This window comes from Lynx canadensis, chromosome A1 (genome assembly GCF_007474595.2).
Source record: "Lynx canadensis isolate LIC74 chromosome A1, mLynCan4.pri.v2, whole genome shotgun sequence".
Lineage (NCBI taxonomy): Eukaryota > Metazoa > Chordata > Mammalia > Carnivora > Felidae > Lynx > Lynx canadensis.
In genome coordinates this window covers 132,338,203-132,360,323 of record NC_044303.2, presented here as the reverse complement: position 1 = coordinate 132,360,323, position 22,121 = coordinate 132,338,203, and the positions used below count along the sequence as shown (strand labels likewise).

Here is a 22,121-nt window from a genome sequence, read left to right as displayed (position 1 = left end):
TTGGTGTATATAAAACTGTTACTCCTAATATGAATTTACATGTAATAAAGGTATAACCACCTATGCCTTCCATGTATATTACGTACACATATGTATTTATATATAAAATATGTAATATGCTTTTATGCAAGCATGTACACAATATTATTCATATTGTTTCTTTATTTTAAAAAGGTCTGCTTCAGGGGTGCCTGGGTGGCTCAGTCAGTTAAGCATATGACTCTTGATTTCGGCTCAGGTCATGATCTCATGGTTGCAATATCCAGTCCCGCATTGGGTTCTGTGCTGAGTGTGGAGTCTGCTTAAGATTCTCTTTCTCTCTTTCTCTGCTCCTCCCCTGCTCATGCACACCATCTCTCTCTCAAAAAAAAATAAATAAATAAAAATATTTTTTTTTAAAAAAATGGAAAAAAAAATCTGCTGCAAAATTTTTTCTTTACTAGTATAATACCTCCTGCCCTTAAAATGCTTTAATCTAACTGACCTAGGGCAAATAATTCTTTATTTTTTTTTAAGTTTATTTATTTACTTGTTAAGAAAGAGAGACTGTAAGCAGGGAAGGGGCAGAGAGAGGAGAGAGAATCCCAAGCAGGATTTGTGCTGTCAGTGCCGAACCCTACATGGAGCTTGATCTCATGAAGTGTGAGATCATGACCTGATCCAGGATGATGACCTGAGCTGAATCAAGACTCAGATGCCTAACTGACTGAGCTACCCAGGCACCCCTAGGACAAATCCTGCAATATGTATGGACCCCCAAAAGACCCTGAATAGCTAAAGCAATCTTGAAAAAGAAGAACAAAAACTGGAGTTATCACAATCCCAGATTTCAAGATAGATTACAAAACTGTAGTAATCAAAACAGTATGGTATTAGCACAAAAATAGACACATTGATCAATAGAACAGAATAGACAGCCCAGGAATAAATCCATGATTATATGGCCAATTAACTTGACAAAGGAAGCAAGAATATGCAATGGGAAAAAGACAGTCTTTTCACCAAATGGTGTTGGGAAAACTTGACAGCTCCATGCAAAAGAATAAAACTGGACCACTTCCTTACACCACACACAAAATCAGCTACAAATGGATTGAAGACTTAAATGTGAAACCTGAAACCATAAACATCCTAGAAGAGAACACAGGCAGTAATGTCTATGACGTTGGCCATAGCAACATTTTTCTAGATATATCTCCTGAAGCAAAGGAAACAAAAACAAAAATAAACTATCAAAATAAAAAGCCTCTTCTACACAGCAAAGGAAACAGTCAACAAAACTAAAGGCAATCTACTGAGTGGGAGGAGATATTTGCAAACCCAATAAAGGGTTTGAATCCAAATATATAAAGAACACGTACAACTCAACACACACACACACACACACACACACACACACAACCCAATTAAAAAATGGGCAGGAGATGTGAACAGACATTTCTTCAGAGAAGACATACATGTAAAAAAAAGAACAGAACCTGGACATATCACAATCCCAGATTTCAAGATAGATTACAAAGTCTTTTGCTTACATGAAAAGATGTTCAACATCACTCATCATCAGGGAAATGCACATCAAAACCACAATGAGATATCACCTCACACTTGTCAGGATGGCTACAATCAGAAACACAAGAAACAACAAGTGTTGGTGAAGATGTGGAGAAAAAGGAGCCCTTGTACACTGTTGGTGGGAATGCAAACTGGTGCAGCCACTGTGGAAAATAGTATGAGGTTCCTCAAAAAATTAAAATAGAACTACCCTATAATCCAGTAATTTCACTACTGGGTATTTATCCAAAGAATATGAAAACACTATTTTGAAAAGATACAAGCACCCCTATGTTTATGGAAGTACTATTTTCAATAGTCAGATATGGAAGCAACCCAAGTATCTATTGATAGATGGATGGCTAAAAAATGTTGTATATTTGCACAAAGGAATATTACTCAACCATAAAAAGGATGAAACCTTGCCATTTGTGACAACATGGATGGGTTTATAGAGTATAATGCTAAGTGAAATAAGTCAGAGAAAGACTGATTTCATATGATTTCACTCATTTGTGGTTTAAGAAACAAAACAAATGAATGAAAAAGAGACAAACCAAAAAACTTTTAACTATAGAGAACAAACTAATGATTACCAGACATGAGGTGGGTGGGGTGTTGGGTGAAATAGGTGAAGGGGATTTAGAGTGCACTTATCATGATGAGCACTGAGTGATGTATAGAGTTATTGAAGCACTATGTTGAACACCTGAAACTAATATAACACTGTATGTTAACTATACTGGAACTAAAACAACAACAAATGCTTTAATTTAGTAAGATACTCACCATACTATCAATGAACTATTTGTCTACACATGTAAATAACGGCTTCGGCAACTGGCAAACGGTTATAATTTACTGAATGCTCACTATGCTAAGAAGTTTGTGATTGGTGACATACATATTATTTAATATCTTGTAACACATGTACTTATTTATTGTTATTCTCATCTTACAGATAAGGAAACTGAGGCTCAGAGGTGACTTGCCCAAGATCGCTTATCCCCCAAATCAGAGTGAAATAATGAGGAAGGCCTCATCTATTTGGGGTAGGATTCTGTAAAATCATACTCCTGATAGTATAGCAGAGGGGCTAAAATGTCTCACAAATGTAGGATTTTTGCACTTAGCAATTTAATTGATAAAAATTTTCTGCAATAAATATCTGTTAATTTTTAAATAATGTATTTGCCTGAAGAAAAAAGAAGCAAAGGAACAAGGATTCTTGTTATTAGAGAACACAGCTACAAATATGGAAGGAGGGAAAGAGTAGAATGTACCCTGTGGTGTGGGACTGAAATTAGTCTATCAGTATTTCTTCCTGCTCTGTTGACTGCGAAAGCCTAGAAGCAATAGTAATGAGCACATGTGAGCACCCACATCTTGATTTTTATTTAAAAAAAAAAAATTTTTTTAATGTTTATTTATTTTTGAGACAGAGAGAGGCAGAGCATGAATGGGGGAGGGGCAGAGAGAGGGAGACACAGAATCGGAAGCAGGCTCCAGGCTCTGAGCCATCAGCCCAGAGCCCGACACGGGGCTCGAACTCACAAACTGTGAGATCGTGACCTGAGCTGAAGTCGGATGCTCAACCGACTGAGCCACCCAGGCGCCCCAGTCTTGATTTTTAAATACTATTCTCCACTAAAAAAAAAAAGCTCATTAGAAAAAAAGGGTGATTCCAGGGCAGGGGCAAGGGAAGTATAAGTATAGAACGTCTCGTTAAATCAGAAAATAAGGGAGTACTCAAATAATAATGGAAAAATATCAAAAGAACACAGGGACCAGTCTGAATAGGCTCCCACTCACCAAATAAAAGTAAAATAAAAATATTTATGTTGAGCACCAGGATAAATAATGATAAAAACAGATTACAACCCATGAAACAAGATTCCATGAATTTATACTGCTATATTTAAATAAATGGAGAAGAAAGGGAAGCTGTTTTTATAATGGAATGCAAACTATAAATAGAAAAAGAATGATGGAGTTAGAAAATCATCAGTGAGGGTACCTGGGTGGCTCAGTCGGTTATGTGTTGGACTTTAGCTCAGGTCATGAGCTCGTGGTTCCTGAGTTTGAGCCCCACATCAGGCTCTGGGCTGACAGCTTGGAGCCTGGAGCCTGCTCTGGATTCTGTGTCTCCGTCTCTGTCTGCCCCTCCCCTGTTCATCCTCTGTCTCTCTCTCTCTCACTCAAAAATAAATAAACATGAAAAAAAAAAAGAAAAAAAAAACCCTTTACAATACTGTACTGTAAAAAAATCCATGTATAAATGTACCTGGTCAGTTCAGACCCCTGTTGTTCAAAGGTCAACATATATCCAATGAACAGCTCATATATAAGACCCCAAGTCAAGTCCTACAGATTAGCTAGAGTAGTAGTTTACTATCAGCTTTATTTGACAACTTGACAGAAATGCAAATTCTTCAGTTCTACTCCAGGCCTGTTTATGTTCTGATAGATATAGGGCTGTAATAGGGGATAAAAATGATTAACCATTTGAAAGCAAGACTATGGAGAACAAAGGTAGATGATTTTTTAAACTTAATTTGGTATGCAATAAGTAAGACACTATAGAAAGTTTGTGAGCAAACGAATAATACAGTAATTAAGATCACTTTAGTACTAGTGTATACAATGGATCACTTCTAGGAGATTCTAGAGGAAAAGACCAGTTTAAGTTTCTTATAATAGTGCCAAAAAAGATATATTAAAAACCTGAACTAGCCTATGTGACTGGAAGAAGGCAGAGAGAGATTCCCTAGTGGGTGAGTGCCTAAGAGTTGTCACTTGGTTGCAGGCACCTGGGTGGCTCAGTCGTTTGAGCATCTGACTCTTGATTTCGGCTCAGGCCATGATCTCAGGGTCATGGGATTGACCCCATGTTGGTCTACGCACTGGGCTTGGAGTCTGCTTAGGATTCTCTCTCTCTCCTTCTGCCCCTCCCCTATGTGCTCTCTCTCTCTCTCTCTCTCTCTCTCTCGCTTGCTCGCTCCCGCTCTCTAAAAAACCAAAACAGAACAAAAAAAATCGCCACTTGGCTGAATGTGACACAGGCACAGGGTAAGGAACCAAGGATGAGTACAAGGGAAGGAGTGAGGAAAAGACAAGAGCAATTAAAGGTTAATGAGATTTCAAGCCTGAATAGCTGATAGAACAGTCTGGATCCAGATGAATTCAAGGAAACTTCCTATAGCTGGGCCTTTTAAAGGCCAAAGATCCCAGCCTTATAATCCTATAAAAGCATGTTCTTCTAAACAGTGTCAAGTAAGGAAGCCGTGATTCGAGCCTTACGATTCTATAAAGCATGTTCCTGTAAACAGTGTCATGTAAGGAAGTGGTTTTCAGACTTGCAGATTTTAAAGATCTGTAAACATTCCAAACAAACTTTAATAGATGAGTTGCTTTTTGGTTTTACAAATTGGGAACTTTAAAAAACACTTCTATTAGCTTTTGAGAGTACAACTTGGTAAAACCACTCTGGAATAAATGGCAAGATCTATGAGGCAAAGGTGTGCATACTCCACAGAATATGGTTTGTGTATAGTGTATTTGCTAAGAACATACATCAGTTGAAACAGGGCTCTGACACCAGGACTTTGGATAATTTACTTAACCACTAAGTTACTATAGTTTCTTTATCTGTAAAATGTGGGTAATAATAGTGTCTGTCTATTGTTTTGAGAATTAAATAAATACATATGAGACACGAAGTACACTTCTTGGTGCACAGCATTGACAAATGTTACCTGCTATTACAGTTAGGAAGATGATGACAACTCAGACCAGCAATTCCATTTCAAGACATATCCTAGAAGAAACTCTTGTTTATGTGCACAGGAGAAATGTACAGGGTGCTTTCTCCAAAATGTTTAAAGTAGAAAATATATGGAGAAAACCTCAAAGTCCATGAGCAGGAGAAAAATAACCTGGCATAAGCATTTAGTGAATATATCATTTAAAATGAATAAACATATACTACATTTAAAAACATAGATACGTGTGGAAAGCATAATGTTAAGTAAAAAAACAAGGTGTGGCTGGACACATACCATTTGATACCACTTACATATCTGAGGTGGCATACTTAATATTATACCTATAACAGGTCCATACAAACACAGTAAAAGGTTAAAAACATGCATAGGAAGGAAACACATTTACTTCTGGGTAGTGGTACTTCTGTGGGGGACAGAAATGAAACTGGAGAGTATATAAAGTGGACTTAACAAGATCTATGGTTTATAGTTTTAAAAATCTAAAGCAAATACAAAAAAAAATATGATTAGTTGGGTAAAAACCTGGCTAAATCCCTCTACTTTTATGTGTGTTTAAAATACTGCATAGGTAAAGGAAAAAGAAAAAGAAAAAATGTCAATTTGAATGTTTTTAAAAATCACATTTTAATATTTTTATTTTTTACTCTGAAATTATTTGAAATTTATAGAAGTTAAGGAGAAATATGAAAACTCATATTTTTTTCTGCAAGATCACCAATTTGTAACATTTTGCCACAGGTTTTTCCCTTTGCACATATGAATATATATTTTTTCAACTTGAAAATAGTTTGCCATATATCATGGCCCTTTACTCCTTAATATTTCAGTTTGTAATTCATAAGAACAAGGATAGTCTCTTAACTATAGCATGATTACCAAATCCAAAAATATAATATTGATGCAATACTTTAATGTACCACCCATATTCCAGTTTGGTCAAGTGCCCAATAATGTCCATTTTAGCATTATTTTTCCCTTTGTTCCAGGATTCAATACAAGATTATGTACTGCATTTAGTTTTGATGTCTTTTTAGTCTCCTTAGCCTTTCTTTGAATTTTATAACATGGACATTTTTCAAGAACACCGGGCTGTCGTTTTTCAAAAAAACACTTTGGGTTTGTCTGATGATCCCTTACGATTAGATTCAGGTTATGCATTCCTAGCTAGAACACCAGAGAACATTGCCTGATTTTGTGTTCTTCTCAGGGTATCGTTAGGAGATATGTGGTGCCTTCACTGCTGATGTTAATTCTGATCAGGCAGTCAAAGTGTTACCTGGTTTGTCGTATATATATTTTACATTGCACCTAACAAGCAAGCAGGCAGATTTAAGATCATGCAAATAATACTGCTCTTCATCAAACAATCCCCCCAGATTTAGTATCCATTGATGATTTTTGGCCAAATCAATCTTTATTATGAGAATCGTAACTTTCCAACTCTACCACACCTTTCACATTTACTAGTTAGCGTCTTCTATAAAGAGGAGACTTCCCTTTTCTTCTAAGTATTCATTCATTCATTTATAGCATTATGAATTCACAGATTCCTATTCTTTTTCTCATTGGTTTAAATTCCATTATTTTCCTCAGTTATTTTAGACCTTTTTATTGAGATAAAATTCATATAAGATAATTCACCACGTTAAGTTGTATTTTTGGTGGTTTTTAGTATTATCACAGTGTTGTACAACCATCACCATGATATAATTCATAACATTTTCAATGCTCCTAAAGGAAATCCTGTATCTTGTTGGCAGAAACACTGTTAGCAGTCAGAACTCTCACCTCCCAGCAGCCCCTGCCAACCACCAATCTGTTTCTATGGATTTGCCTATTCTGGACATCCCATGTAAATGGAATTATACAACGTGTGGCTTTCTGTGTCTGGCTTTTTTCACTTAAGCATAATATTTTCAATGTTCGTCCATGTTGTAGCATGAATCAAAACTTCATTCCTTTTTATGGCTGGATTATATTTCATTATATGGATATACCACATTTTGTTAGGTTGTTGCTTTGCGTTGTTTCTACCTTTTGGCCATTATTAATAATGCTGCTGTGAATCTTTGTGTACAAGTTTTTGTTTGAACACCTTTTTAAAAATTCTGTTAGGTATATACCTAGGAACTTCTGGGTCATATGGTAATTCAATGTTTAACTTTTTGAGAATTTTTTCCAAAGTGGTACCCTTTTATAATCCCATCAGCAATGTATGAGGATCCCAATTTCTCCACATCTTTGCCAACATTTGTTAATTTGTTTTGTTTCTTTTATATTATAGCTGTTACAATGGGTGTGAAGTAGTATGTCATTGTGGTTTTATTGTTTTTACTATTTTTTAAAATTTTTTTTGGAGAGAGAGAGAGCATGAGTGGTAGAGTGGGGCAGAGGGAGAGAGAGAGAATTTCAAGCAGAATCAATGCTCAGCATGAAGCCCGATGCGGGGATCAATCCCACAACCCTGGGATCATGACCTGAGCCAAAATCAAGAGTCGAACACCCAAGTGACTAAGCCACCCAGGTACCACTCTCACTGTGGCTTTGATTTGCATTTTCCTATAGCTAAGGATGTTGAGCATTTTTATACTGCTGTTGGCGATTTGTAATTTTTCTTTGCGGTAACTGTCTATCTCAAATGCTTGCCTATTTTTTAAATTGGGTTCTTTATCTTTGTATTTTTAAGCTATATGTCCTCACTATTTGAAGTACAAATTATCCCAGATTTGCCTGGACAGTCAGGCGGGAAAGACCTTTCAAGATGCCTACTATGACCTGTTGACATGCTACCATCATTTTTTAGAGCACTTTCTACTTTCTTGCTATAACAGGTGTTCCAGTCTTGGGAATAGCCATTTCTCCAAAGAGCCCTGGTTCCTTTCAGTGGGAAATGGTATCAGAAATCAACATGCTAGGTGTGCTCTTTGTTACTGATTCTTTTTTTTTTTTTTTTTTTAGGCCTTTTTAACAGCCAGACGTAGGAAGTACGTGCACACACACCCACACACACGCGTGTAAGGTATCAGCCCTACAAATCACATCTATCCCTGAAAATAGTTGTCTTCCCTCATTCCCTTTCTTCTATAAGGGATGTACCTTTCTTCTATAAGAATAATAACATATGTATTGCTCCTACAACATCAGCATATGTATTCATTTACTAAATTTTGTCATATACATCAAAGAGTATTTTTATTAGTATGTTTATAGCCCTACAAAAAGAAAACTTACTACGAAGAGTTTAAGGTGTTTTTTTTTTTTTTTTGTTTTTTTTTAGAGAGACAGAGAGTGCATGTGTGTGAGCGGGGAATGGGCAGAATGGGGTGAGAGAGACAGAGATAGAGAGAACCTTTAAGCAGACTCTATGCCCAATGCAGACCCTGATGCAGGGCTTGATCTCACAACCGTGAGATTATGACCCTAAGCTGAATCAAGTGGGACACTTACCAACTGAGCCACCAGTGCCTCCGTGCTTTTTAGTTTTTAAATAGAGCGAGTAGCATCAATTTTGTTTACTGTTCTTCCCCCCTACTAAGACCAATATAATATAGTCAAAATATCATGTTCAAAGTTTGAATTAAGTTTCTCTGCTCCTCATCAGTGTAATGTTACTCATTAGAAATATAATTGTTTTGGGGCGCCTGGGTGTGCGCAGTCGGTTTAAGCGTCCGACTTCAGCCAGGTCACGATCTCGCGGTCCGTGAGTTCGAGCCCGCGTTCGGGCTCTGGGCTGATGGCTCAGAGCCTGGAGCCTGTTTCCGATTCTGTGTCTCCCTCTCTCTCTGCCCCTCCCCCGTTCATGCTCTGTCTCTCTCTGTCCCAAAAATAAAATAAATAAATAAATAAATAAATAAATAAATAAATAATACTAAATGTTGAAGAAATATAATGTTTATTTGTTTCTGTTTATACTCAGGTTTTAGTTTCTTTTTCTGCCCCATGTTGACTGATTTAATTTTTAACATGTTAGAACACAAATACATTTTCTAAAGTCAAAGTGCATCAAAAGATAAACTCAGAGGTGTCTCTGCCTTCCCCTCTCTTCTAACACATTCTCACTCTTATAATAAAGATTCATTGTTCTGTTTTGTTTAGTTTCGTTTGGCTTACTGTCATATTTATTTTGTAAGAGTGTATCTGTGCATGTGTGTGTATACTGTATCTTAATTTTCCTCACACAAAAGTCTATACTTATCATAAATACGCCATTTACATAGCATGCACTTAGTTTTTTTTACTACTTTCAAAGAACACAAAAAATTAAGACTCCTACTAAAAGGCATTTTTCAGGGTATCACTAGGAAGGAAGTGGTAAATTCATGACTTTTCTCTGCCTTTATTTGAAAAAATCTGCTTAATAATTTCCATTTCCAGTGCTAGCCTCCCTGGAGATTGCTAATAGGAAAAAAAACTCCAACTTTCTGACAGTGGAATAAAACAAGCAAATATTATCATTACCTATATTATCTTGTATATCATGGCTTTAAATGTTTATTTTTGCTATTGAAGAGTAAAAGGCTGTATTTTAGAAACACAACTGGGATCCCTAGTTGTAAGCCTGAAGAGGCAATGGTGGTTAAGCTAGAATGAAGTTCCTTAGGGGAGTGTCGAGGACTTGAGACAAAAGGGCAGTGAGTACTGGTGACTGCTGATTTTTGAAAGAACAGGATTCATACGCTTGTGAAGTTGGGTATCTAGATCCCAAGAAATAATAGTTATCAACAAGGACAGGTGGGGGGTTTCAGACTACTCTCTTCAGAAACAGGTTAACAGTGAAAGGCAGCGTTTGGAAAGGAGCACACAGAAGAAACAAGGTTAAAACATTATCTTTAAGGTCAGGGAAGAAATGAAAAATTGAAAGAGAAGGGGAAAAAAATCAGTGGATATGGAGACTTCTGCGAAAGGCTAAGGAGAAGAAAAGGCTTCTCGAAGATTGTCGGGGAGGGGCAGGGAGATGGACAGCCTTGAAAAGAACTGGGGTCGCTTTGTGCTGCGAGACAAAGGCAGGCCAGAGAAATGTGTGGGGAAACAGAAATTCTGAGGTGAGAGAGAACTCATCTTAGATGGTCTTTTCAAAGAGTAAAGATGGAGGAATCTGTGCAAGGTTGGGGACGGAAGCAGGGTTGGCACTGGAGATGTGAAGAGTGTGGAAATGCTTGGCACAGAGAGGCCAATGTGATGAGAACGCAGTACAGAATGAACAATATAAACACGACAATCTCTGTATTGGAATTTCTTCAGCTTTGAGAAATGATGTAACCGTTCGGCCGGAAAACTTCTGCCATCCTTCTATTATTGAACTAAAAATTTAAGCTATCCATAAAATCACAAACAATATATCAGTTCAACTCAGAGTTGAATTTTAAAAATACAGCACTTGCTAAATCTGAATTAGAAATAGGCATATTTGTGATTATATGCACATATTTTATGTGCATGTTATTTTAAACTAGTAATAATATTAAATATCTAAAGAATTCTATCGCCTTATAAATACGTAACCAAATGAGCTAACTTAAAGTTTAATGTTCAACAAAGATTGCTATTACATAGTAAAACTCACCATGTTTTGAGAACAGTTCTTAGGAATGTCTCTTGATATTTAGAGGAAGTCAAAGGAAGCTGACTGTTCATAACATAAAATGGCTAATGCAAGCTCAGAGAGAGATTAAAAAGTAACAATTTTAAAGAAGCTGAAAAAGGCATTCTCTGGGATAGCAATGAGAAGGAAGCAGTATAATATATTCTTTCCCTTCCTTTACTCAAAGTCTCGCCCTCAAGTAATTTCCTTTGCAACACTAATCTTAAAACACTGCGCTATTAAAAGCAAACAACCTTTCTGTCAACTTAAAACTGGTAGAATTGGCATTACCTCACATAATACTGTATATTTACTTCTTTACTGCCAGTCTCTACCCACCCCATTCCCAACTCTCAACAGGAGTGTAAGGCCCATGAGAACAGGCACTTCATCAGTTCGTTCTGTTTTATCCTCACTGTCTTGAATAATGCTTAGAATGTAGTGGCACTCAATAAATAAATATGGATTAGTGAACAGGAAAACAACATAGAATCCTAATGCTTATAAGGAAAAAGCAAGCCTGGGAAAAATAGCTTTTATGTCATAGTGGAATCAGCATTGTGGATTACTGATTATACATTGGTTTTACATTGTTAAATGTCTAAAATATACTAGAATCAAGAGTATAAAATTCCTTATTAAGGTAAGGTTAAAATTTTGTCTTAAGTAAAATTGTATTTAACTCAAGGAGATACATATTTATTGTGAGCCTTAAGAATTTATGATATAGACTGACATAGAGGATTAATATAAGGAAGAATATGGTGAGTAGCATGAGAAATTCACCAAGATATCCAGGGAAATGCATTTTCAATGTATCTGAGGCTTGTATCTAGAAATGTAGATTGGGGAATCATCTGTCAAAGGAATCAATAACCCAATAACCTATTTTAAACATAGCCTAAGGAAGTTTCGAAAAGGTTTATAGGAGGTAGTGGGGTTTTTTTTAGTTTTTTTTTTTTTTTTTTAATGTTTATTTATTTTTGAGAGAGAGGGAGAGACAGAGCGTGAACAGGGGAGGAGCAGAGAGATAGGGAGACAGAATCAGAAGCAGGCTCCAGGCTCTGAGCTGTTTGCACAGAGCCTGACGCTAGGCTCGAACTCACAAGCTCGAATTCATGACCTGAGCCGAAGTAGGATGCTTAACTGACTGAGCCACCCAGGTGCCCCTATAGGAGGTACAGTGTTTGATATAGGACATAAAAGATAAAAATGCCATAGACTAAAATGGTAGAAGGTGTTCAGGTCAATGGCATTGCATAAATAACATGACACAGACCAGAAAGTGTGGGGGTGTAGTCAATGATTCATGAAGGCAGTTCGGGGAGAATAAAGACTCTATCTGAGGAAATAATGGAAGAAAGGACTTAACATCTGTATTACTGCAGATCTTGAGGATTCTGCATATAGTTTGCTGGAGAAACAGGATGGCCACAGGTCAAGGGTTTCTGCTTACTTTAAGATGATCCTCTGGACAATCATATGAGGTTGGTATTACCATTGTGGTGGACACATTTCTCCCTGGACTCCTGCGTCCATGTGACCCTAGTGGTGCCAACTCTATCTCTGGCTTGAGGAAATGGCATGTGAGTACTCAGGACTGGCCAGTTAGAGCCTTTAATTCCATAGCTACAGTAATTGTTGCAGGGATGGGTACATGACAGCATCAGTGACAATGAGATAGATTTTTGTCAAATGGAAGTATCCTTGTCCACTGGATTAGAATGTGGAAAGATGTGAGGAGTAGCTATTATGACTATTCAACCCCATGTGGGAAAGCCTGAATGGCACAAACAGGGATGTGTGTGTGGGCATGGGGGTAAAGGCAGAATCAAGAAATGGAGATATAAAGAGAAAATCTAGGTCCACTTGACATTATTTTAGCCTCTGATAATGCTGTGCCTGGAATCAGTTCTACCTATAGCCCCGAAGGAAATTTTTCAGTATAAACCTGATTAACTATTTGAAACCATAAGATTCCTAACTGGAAATGTCATTCTCATTTTACAAATGAAGAAACTATAGGATAGAGAAAATAAGTAATTTGTCTAAGATCACATAGGTTTTAAATAACAGATTTATAGGGGCACCTGGGTGGCTCAGTTGGTTAAGCACCCAACTTCAGCTCAAGTCATAATCTCAAGGTTTGCGCATTCGAGCCCCACGTCGGGCTCTATGCTGACAGCTCGAAGCCTGGAGCCTGCTTTGGATTCTGTGTCTCCCTCTCTCCCTGCCCCTCCCCGGCTTGCTCATGCTCTCTCTCTTTCATTCTCAGAAATGAATAAACAAACAAAAATAACAGATTTATAGCTCTAACTCATATCTGATGGCTCCAGGCCCATGCTCCTAACTACAGGTTCTTTATTTTTTATGTTTTCATACATATATGTGTATATGTATCTAAGAATGACAGAGAGGGAGAGCTTGACTTTGGTTGGTTTATTTTGGTCTATGAAAATAATAATTACTACTCACTGAGCACTAGGCTAAGTACTTTACATAAAATTTCTATAGATGTCAATCATTACTAGCTTGTCTTTACCCGCTTCTACTGGAATCTTTCTTTTTCACAACTGCGGTTCCCTCTCTTAGCCTGAGAAGCTGGGGTTAGGGTGGGGCATATAAGAGATATACTATGACTTGTGTAGCGAATCAAAATATGAGATGGGCCAGTCAGATTCCGTTTTTGCAAATACGGTGAGACTGAACCAGTTGGTGATAGGCAAAGGGATATGCATGTTCAGAGTTGGGGTGGTCATTTGAGACCATGTGCAACACAGACTTCTAACGGAGAATAAAAATAGAAGACTGTGCACAGAAAGAAGAGTACAGGACAGACTTAGAAAAAGAAGAAGAGAAACAAAGGGAAAAGCAGATTACATAGCTTTGGAAGGAGAACAGCCTTAGTTTCTGATCACATGCTGTATTGCTACTCATTGGTTGTTGTCTTTGAGTATTCATGAGACTCCACTGTGTTTATAAGAATCCCCCTTAAAGCAGCTTGAATAATTCTTGCATAATGAAACCAGTAAAGTACAAACTGGAACAATACATCATCGTAGTGAATTATCACAGTGAATTAACCAGTAGGTAATTATTTTCAAGATAAAGAAGCTGAGATTTAGAGAGTTCAAGTACATTTCCTGAGGGGAAACAACCAGATAAAACAAAGGTAGGATAAAACCCAGGTCTTTGTGTTTTAACTTCACAAGTGTAGGGCTAACTGGCATTAGGAAACACCAGAGACAAGGAAAAACAAAAGGAATTAACTTCAGTATTTAGGAAGAGGTAGTAAGAGACACACCTAGAGCCAATGGATGAAGTAATGGAAATGATTTGTACCTAAACAGAGGGATGTTTTATGGAGGTAGGGCTGAGGGGTAAGTAAAGAAGTAGACAACCAAAGGTGATACGAAATCTTTTTATCTTGGCTTATTGGAAAAACAGAGGTGCCATTAACAGTACTAGTAGGGAAATCAGGTCAGGGGCTTATTTTTGTGGGGAGGAAAATACACTTAATTTTGGTCACTATTAGTTTTAAGTAACATGTTTAAAAAGGGAATTGAAATGTGGGCCTGGAGCTCAAAAAGAGGGATTCAGAAATTATTTTAAATAAGTGACTTCATTGAAGTCTTATAAAACTCAGTAAATCATAATGTATTCAAGAAAAAATTCAGTATTGTACAAGTACAAAACTTAAAGATAAAGACTGTATTTAATCCTCACAAGAGATCACTCTAGATTTCTAATTTACTCTGGCAGTATTTATGGTGACAAATTTATTGGACCCAAATAACAAAATGAAAGCAAACAGAATCTGGTTATTTAATGCTATAGAGGTCAGCAGTAGTGCATGTACACATACACATGCACACACAAACACATATATATGCACATGCACACAGACACAGACATACTCAAGCATTTTATCTTTAAAGGATATAATGTTTTAAATTGCTACAGCAAAATATATAGATATAACATAAAAAATGACTTGTTTTTATGCCTTGCATTTCTCCATGGAACTTAAATCCTTTAACAGACATTATCTCATTGTTTTAAGAACTGTTTATGAAACAATCTGACATTTATATAACACCATTCATACTCAATAATCCCAAGGATCTTTACAAACCCTGGAAGAATGACTCTGCTCATGTTCACCATGCAACCACTGAGGGATGGAGGTTGGATGGGTAGGTAGAGAAGTGCATAGGACTGTGGTAGACATTCTGTGGAACATTGCAGTAACATGATACAACCGAAACCATAAAGAGACAAGCAGAAAAGATCCAAGGTAAGACACTGTATTAACACGTGTTAAATTTGAGAGCAGTATTAATACCAAGTGGTCTCTCTTTCATTTCTGTATCTTATGAGAGGATATATAGATATCTCAAGGTAAAAAAAAAAAAAAAAAAAAAAAAAACAATGGAGTATATCTGCTAAGTCAAGAACTCCATTTCTTTTTCTTAACAGATTTTATTTACTTATTTTATGTTGTAAGTAATCTCTACACCCAACGTGGCGCTTGACCTTACAACCCTGAGATCAAGAGTCATATGCTTCACCCGACTGAGCCAGCCAGCAGCCCCAAGAACTCCATTTTCTATAGGGCTTTTTGTGTGGGTAGTGGTCTGTTTTCCAACGGTCAAGCACATCCAGGCCAGGATACTAAATTGTTAGTGATTTAAAATGTTTTGAGGGAGCTGTATTTTTTAAAAGAAGATTTCTCCTCCCCTCTTCCTTTCCTTTTTGAACTGAGACTAGGATGCTAGAAAACAAACACTCAACTGGAAAAGCATAAAAATGGTTTTGTTTTGTTTTGAATTTATCAGCGTATTAGGATTCTCCAGAAGAAGAGGACCAACAGGATGCATATATATATATATGTAGAAAGAGATTTATTGTAGGGAATTGGCTCACAAGATTATGAATTCTAAGAAGTCCTGGATCTGCAGTTGGTAAGCTAGAGATCCAATTTGAGTCTGAAGGTCTAAGAACCAGCAGAAGTGAGGGTTTAAATTTTAGTCTGAAAGCCAGAGGTTTGAAACCCAAGATGAGCTGATGTTTCAGTTTGATTCTGGAGGCAGGAAAAGACTGGCTCAAGGCAATCAGGCAGGAGGAGTTCTCTGTTACCTTCTCAAGAAGGTCAGCCTTTTTATTCTATTTAAACCTTGAACTATTTGGATGAGAACCATCTATACTAGGGAGGGCAATCTACTTTACTCAGTCTACTGATTCAACTGTGAGTCTCATCCAGAAACACCTTCACAGACACACCCAAAATAATGTTTGACCAAATATCTGGGCACCCTGTGGCCCAGTAAAACTGACACAAAAATTAACCATCAGTTCAAATTAAGGGCTTCTGTTCTTCCATGACAAAACTAACAGAATTCAGTTTTCTGAAGCATTTGAGGTCAATGTGATAAATCATTTAAAGAACTTATTGCCAGATACCTTACTTGGACAAGGAAAATATGCCAACTAATGACTAAAGGTTATTGTAGTACCCCAGTGTTGTTTCCTTTAGTCACATTAGACATCAAGGGGACTATAGAAGATGAGTAGCACTTTGGGCAAATGTGTGGAAGAAGAAGGAATTCAGGGAAAGAGCTGGACATCACAAAATACTGCAAAACCAACCTCTCAGCACCAAGCCATATGGTTGAGGGAATAGAGCCAGCTTTCCAGAGGAATGAGAACAATAAGCCTCAGAACTACACTGAGGCTTTGACTATAACTTTAGCCAGCTCATGGTAATATGGGGAGAACATCCTTATTAACTCTCCAAAAATACCCCTTGAGATCCTAGACCTGAAGATCATCTTTCAACACAGAGCTTTGGGTCAGTACAAAGTGATACTGTTGCCACCAAAGTTACCATATATTTTAGATAATATACATTTACATATTTAAACCTTACAATAAACAAATAAATATACCCTAGGAAACTGAGGCTAGGAGAGGCCAAGTACTGTAGATATGTTTTTGTTTGCCTCTAGTGTGTTTTTGGTCCCTTCTTCTAATAGATCATGCCCCTGTTGACACAGTAACACATTATCAATCAGTGTCTGTCTCCTAGGAGTTGGGTGCTCTAGAAAGAACGTAGGGTGAGTTGTTTGATGATCGATCCTGGAAAGAGTCCAGGAGCTCCTGCATCCAAAGTCCCTGGTCTTCTCACTCATCTTGAAGCTTGGCCATTCAGTTATGTTCCATTTGTGTGCTATCTCAATATCCCATCCTTTGGCTTAAATTTTAGTTGGTTGTGATCAAGACCCTTCAGAAATACACAGCTATGTTATATAGTTTATCAAGAGCAGATAGGTATCAGTGGAAGAGATAAGACTCAAACCTAGATTTGTCTGACTTCAAAGGCTATATATACTTTTAACCATGACACCTCACTGGTTTTCAAAAATTGGGATCCTCTAATGTTATCTGCCACCAAAAGGAATTATAGCAGTCTTCTGATTTTATATCTTGGCTTCTTTAGTAAATTTTTTGAAAAGAGTTAAGCTAACATGGAAAATCTTGTAAAATTACTCTATAAAATACAATTTCATTGCTGAAAGGGAAAATCTTTAGCAGGCATATCTGAGTTGGGTTGTTAGAATATTGTATAGAAGGGGCAACCAAAGGTATAAGAAAATGGTCCTTGAGCTGTGCGTTTTCTCAATCAGTGAGAAGAAGTGAGAATAAAACCTACAAGAACATTCCAGAAAAGCAGGCAAAAAGTAAAAAGTGCATAGACTTTCTGCTGGAGGTTGATAAAATGGAAAGACCCAAATGTTCAAAGTCTTCTAACTCCACAATTGTGTGAAATGGGCAAAACTAATCTCTCAGAGCCTCAGTTTTCTCATCTATAAAATGGGGACAGTAATGCCTATCTATGTAGAATCACTGTGTGAAGTTATATTATCTGTCTACCTATCTATCATCTTCAAAGTCTATGCCCAACAAGGGGCTTGAACTTATTACTCTGAGATTGAGAGTTGCATGGTCTACCAACCGAGCCAGCCAGATGCCCCCTGAAGTTAAATAATATAAATAAATCTTGTAGTGTAGAGGCTGGCACATGTATTTTTGAAATGGTAGTTGCTATTATTGTTGTTGCAGTCATTAAACTGAGTCAGGTGATGATGGTTAGTAGGCTGACAGGAGAAGGCTGTTAAGAAGAGTTTGGAAATAACACATAGTTGGAAACCAAAAGGATAAAAGTATCTAGTGGACAGGAGTTTTTAATTCTTTATTAGGACCTCTTGCCTTGTGTGTGTGTGTGTGTTTTATAATGTTTGTTTATTTTATTTTATTTTTTTTTTCAACGTTTATTTATTTTTGGGACAGAGAGAGACAGAGCATGAACGGGGGAGGGGCAGAGAGAGAGGGAGACACAGAATCGGAAACAGGCTCCAGGCTCCGAGCCATCAGCCCAGAGCCTGACGCGGGGCTCGAACTCGCGGACCGCGAGATCGTGACCTGGCTGAAGTCGGACGCTTAACGACTGCGCCACCCAGGCGCCCCATGTTTGTTTATTTTTGAGAGAGATAGAGACAGAATGCGAGTGGGTTAGGGCAGAGAGAGAGACACACAGAATCCAAAGCAGGCTCCAGGCTCCGAGCTGTCAGCACAGAGCCTGACGCGGGGCTTGAACTCACCAGCTGTGAGATCATGACCTGAGCTGAAATTGGACGCTCAACCTACTGAGCCACCCAGGCGCCCCATGTGTGTGTTTTTAATATTGCATTTATTGTAAATGTAATGCAAATACTAAAAGTGCACAGATTTCAAATGTAGAGCTCAATGATGTATCACAAAATAAACAGCCAACTCAGGAAATCAAAACCCTGCTGGCCCTGTAGAAGTACCCCTGCTGCCCATCCCAGCTACTATCTAACCCTTCCTTCTGGGACAAAAGCAACCACCAAAATGTCCTTTGTGATAATCACATCCTTTCTTTTCTTTACCAATACTACTTAAGTCTGCATGTTTTTTTTTTCATTTTATGTAAATGAATTAATATATATTTCTTTTGTGTGTAGTTATCGGTAATTAATTTTCATTGGTATATAGTCTTATATGAATATATTTACATTTTTTAATCATTCCACTGTTGATGGGTATTTGTGCTGTGTTTGTTTGTTTTGGCTGTTAGAGATAATGCTACCATGAACATTCTTGTACATTGCATACATTTCTGATGACTAGGTACCAAAGAATGAGTAGAATCAGTGGGTCTCAGAGTATATGTATTTTTAACTTTAGCAAAAAACGCCTATGGTTTTCTAAAGTGGTTATATCAACTTACACTCTCAACACCAAAGGATCAGAGTCCCAATGTTCCACATTCTTAGTAACAATAGATATTGTCATTCTTCTGGAGATGTGCGTGTAATATTGGCATCAATTACATTTCCTGAACATACATGAGGTTGAGCACATTTTTCTTAGGATTATTGGGCATTGGATATTTTCCTTTGTTAAGTGGCTATTGAAGTCTTTTGCTCATTTTTCTTTGAGTTATTATCTTTCTCCTGATTAATAACAGTTCCTTAGATCTTCTGGCTATCTTGTAAATATCTTTCCCATTCCATGGCTTGCCTTTTCACTTACTTCAGGGTGTCTTTAATGAACAGAACATTTTTAATTTTAACATAGTAACATTTAGCAACATTTGCTTTACAATTAGTTCTTTTGTGTCCCAATCCTTAAATATCTACAGAAAGGTCATAAGGACATTCTCCTAAATTATATTCTAGAAGTTTTATTTTTATGCTTTTCCCATTTAGATTTATAGTCTATCTGGAATTGATTTTATGTATGGTGTAAGGGTTCAAGTATTTTTCTATCCTTAAATTAATAATCTAGTAGTTCCAGCACCATCGCTAAAAAGTCTCTCCTTTCCTCATTGCTTTGCAGGACCAACTTTCCAGGCTTCACATATCTGTCACTCATTGTACCAACCCTACACCATCTTAATTATGTAAATGTATAAGATATCAGATGACATATGCTTGTCACCATCTTGATCTCCCTTATGACTCTCTTAGCCACTTGGATTTCCCTATACATTTTAGAATCAGCTTATCAGGTTCTACAGAACCTGGTGGATTTTGATTAAAACTGCACTGAAACTATAGAACCATCTGGAGAAAGTCAGTATCTTTACACTTCCTTTTTTCTAAATGTTTTTACCTCTGATTCTTTATTATTATATCAGCTAAGTTTTCCAGTAAATCTTCATGACTATAATGATGGTGAATAAAAGAAATTATAATGTGCATTTTATCATCATACCATTCTGCATATTTGCTATAGGTTGTTTTAGGTATGCTTTTAACAGCAGTCCTATTTCTAGTGTGCTAGAAATTTTTGCTAAAATCATGAACACTTGTTGAATTTTATTAAATGCTCTTTCTCCTTCTATCAAAATGATAAAATGTTTTTCCCTTGATTCTATTAATGTGGTAAGTTACATCGGTTGATTTTTAATCTTAAACCAAATTTACATGCCTGGAATATATCCAATTTTATAAGAATGTATTATGCACTGAAAATATTGCTTCATTTGATAAACTAGTATTTTGCTTAGAATTTATGGAGTTTGGCCTATAATTATCTTTTCTTGAAATGTCTTTACCAGGTTTTCTTATACAGTCTTCATAAATAGAATAGTAAAGCATTCTGTTTTTATTGTCTGGTAGAGTTTCTATGAGATTGGTGTTATTTGTGAATCTTAAACTATGGACTTGGTTTCTCTAAGTTAGAAGTAACATTCTACTTCTAACTAAGAATCCTACCTCTTCTAGGTTAGTCTTAGTAAGGTGCAATATTTATTAGTAGCATAAGTTTGTTTGTATTGTCTTGAAAGCATTTTAGTATTCATGGGATCTGTAATTATGTTTTTTTTTTAAATTGTTATTGATTATTTACACCTTTTTTTCCCTATCCAAGTTAATGAAGAGTTTAGCAATGTGATTAATCTTTTAAAAGAATGTGTTTGTCTTTGTCATCGCTATACTTACATGCATGTTTTCTACTGCACTAATTTCTGCTTTTATTTTTTATTATTTATTTCTTCTTTCTTTGGGTTTAATTTGCTTTTCTCTTTTCTAATTTCTTAAGAGGGGTAGTCACTCAGTTTTATCTTTGACTTTTTGAACAAAGTAAGTATATTTATTTAAAGAGTATTTCTGATAATTTCAATTTCTAGAGTCCCTTCATAATTATTTCTATTGGTTGTTTCTGCCATTTCCCCCATTCTTCACTGGCTGTTAGCCCTGACATTCTTCCTTCACTTTCTTATTAGTTCTCCAATGTGTTAAAAAAAACATTTTTTTAAAGATTTTAAATATTTGTCTAGCTTTTCTAGTTGTTTTAGTTCAAATTACCTGGCCTACCTTTACCCAAATCAGAAGACTCCTAACACTGCTTCACTGCCTCAGGCACTCATGACTAAACCATATTTTGAGTCATACTTCATACTATATACAAAAAGTAACTCAAAGTAGATCATATACATCAATGTAAAATCTTACACCATAAAATTTCTAGAAGAACACATAGGGTAAGATCTTTGTTACCCAGGGCTAGGCAAAGATTTTTTAGATACAACATCAAAAATTCAATCCAAAAATGAAAAAAGTGAACAAATTAGACCTCATCAAAATGGAAAAATTTTGTTTTTCAAAAGACACTGGTATGAGGACGAGAAAGAAGCGACTATTTGGAAGAAAATATTTGCAAAAGCATCTATCTGAAAAGACTTGTATCCAGTGTATGTAAAGAACTCAAAGTCCAATAGCAGGAAACACATAATAAAATGGGCAAAAGATTTGAATAGATACTTCACCAAAAATACATATACAGATGGCAAATAAGCACATGAAAAGATGCTCAACATCATTATTAATTATTGCAAATTAAACCACAAGATAACACTACAAGCTATTAGAATGGCTAAAATTAAAGGGTGACTACACCAGTGTTAATGGGGATGGAGCGATAGGATATCTCATATACTATTTGTGGGAATGTAAAATGGGATGAGCTGTTTGGAAACAGTATGGCAGTTTTCAAAAAGTTAAACATACACCTATCCTATGACCTAGCCATTTCAGTTCTACATCTTTGTCAAAGAGAAAAGTATATGGCTATACAAAAACTTGTGGAGTATCTATATCATGGAATACTATTTAGTA

The 22,121-nt window shown here is 36.6% G+C and overlaps 1 protein-coding gene across 1 annotated transcript in view; it reads right to left on the bottom strand.

Annotated features, from left to right (window-relative positions):
- LOC115518461 (spliceosome-associated protein CWC27 homolog) overlaps window positions 1–22,121 on the bottom strand; it is a 195,655-nt gene that overhangs the window by 59,269 nt on the left and 114,265 nt on the right. The window lies entirely within an intron of this gene.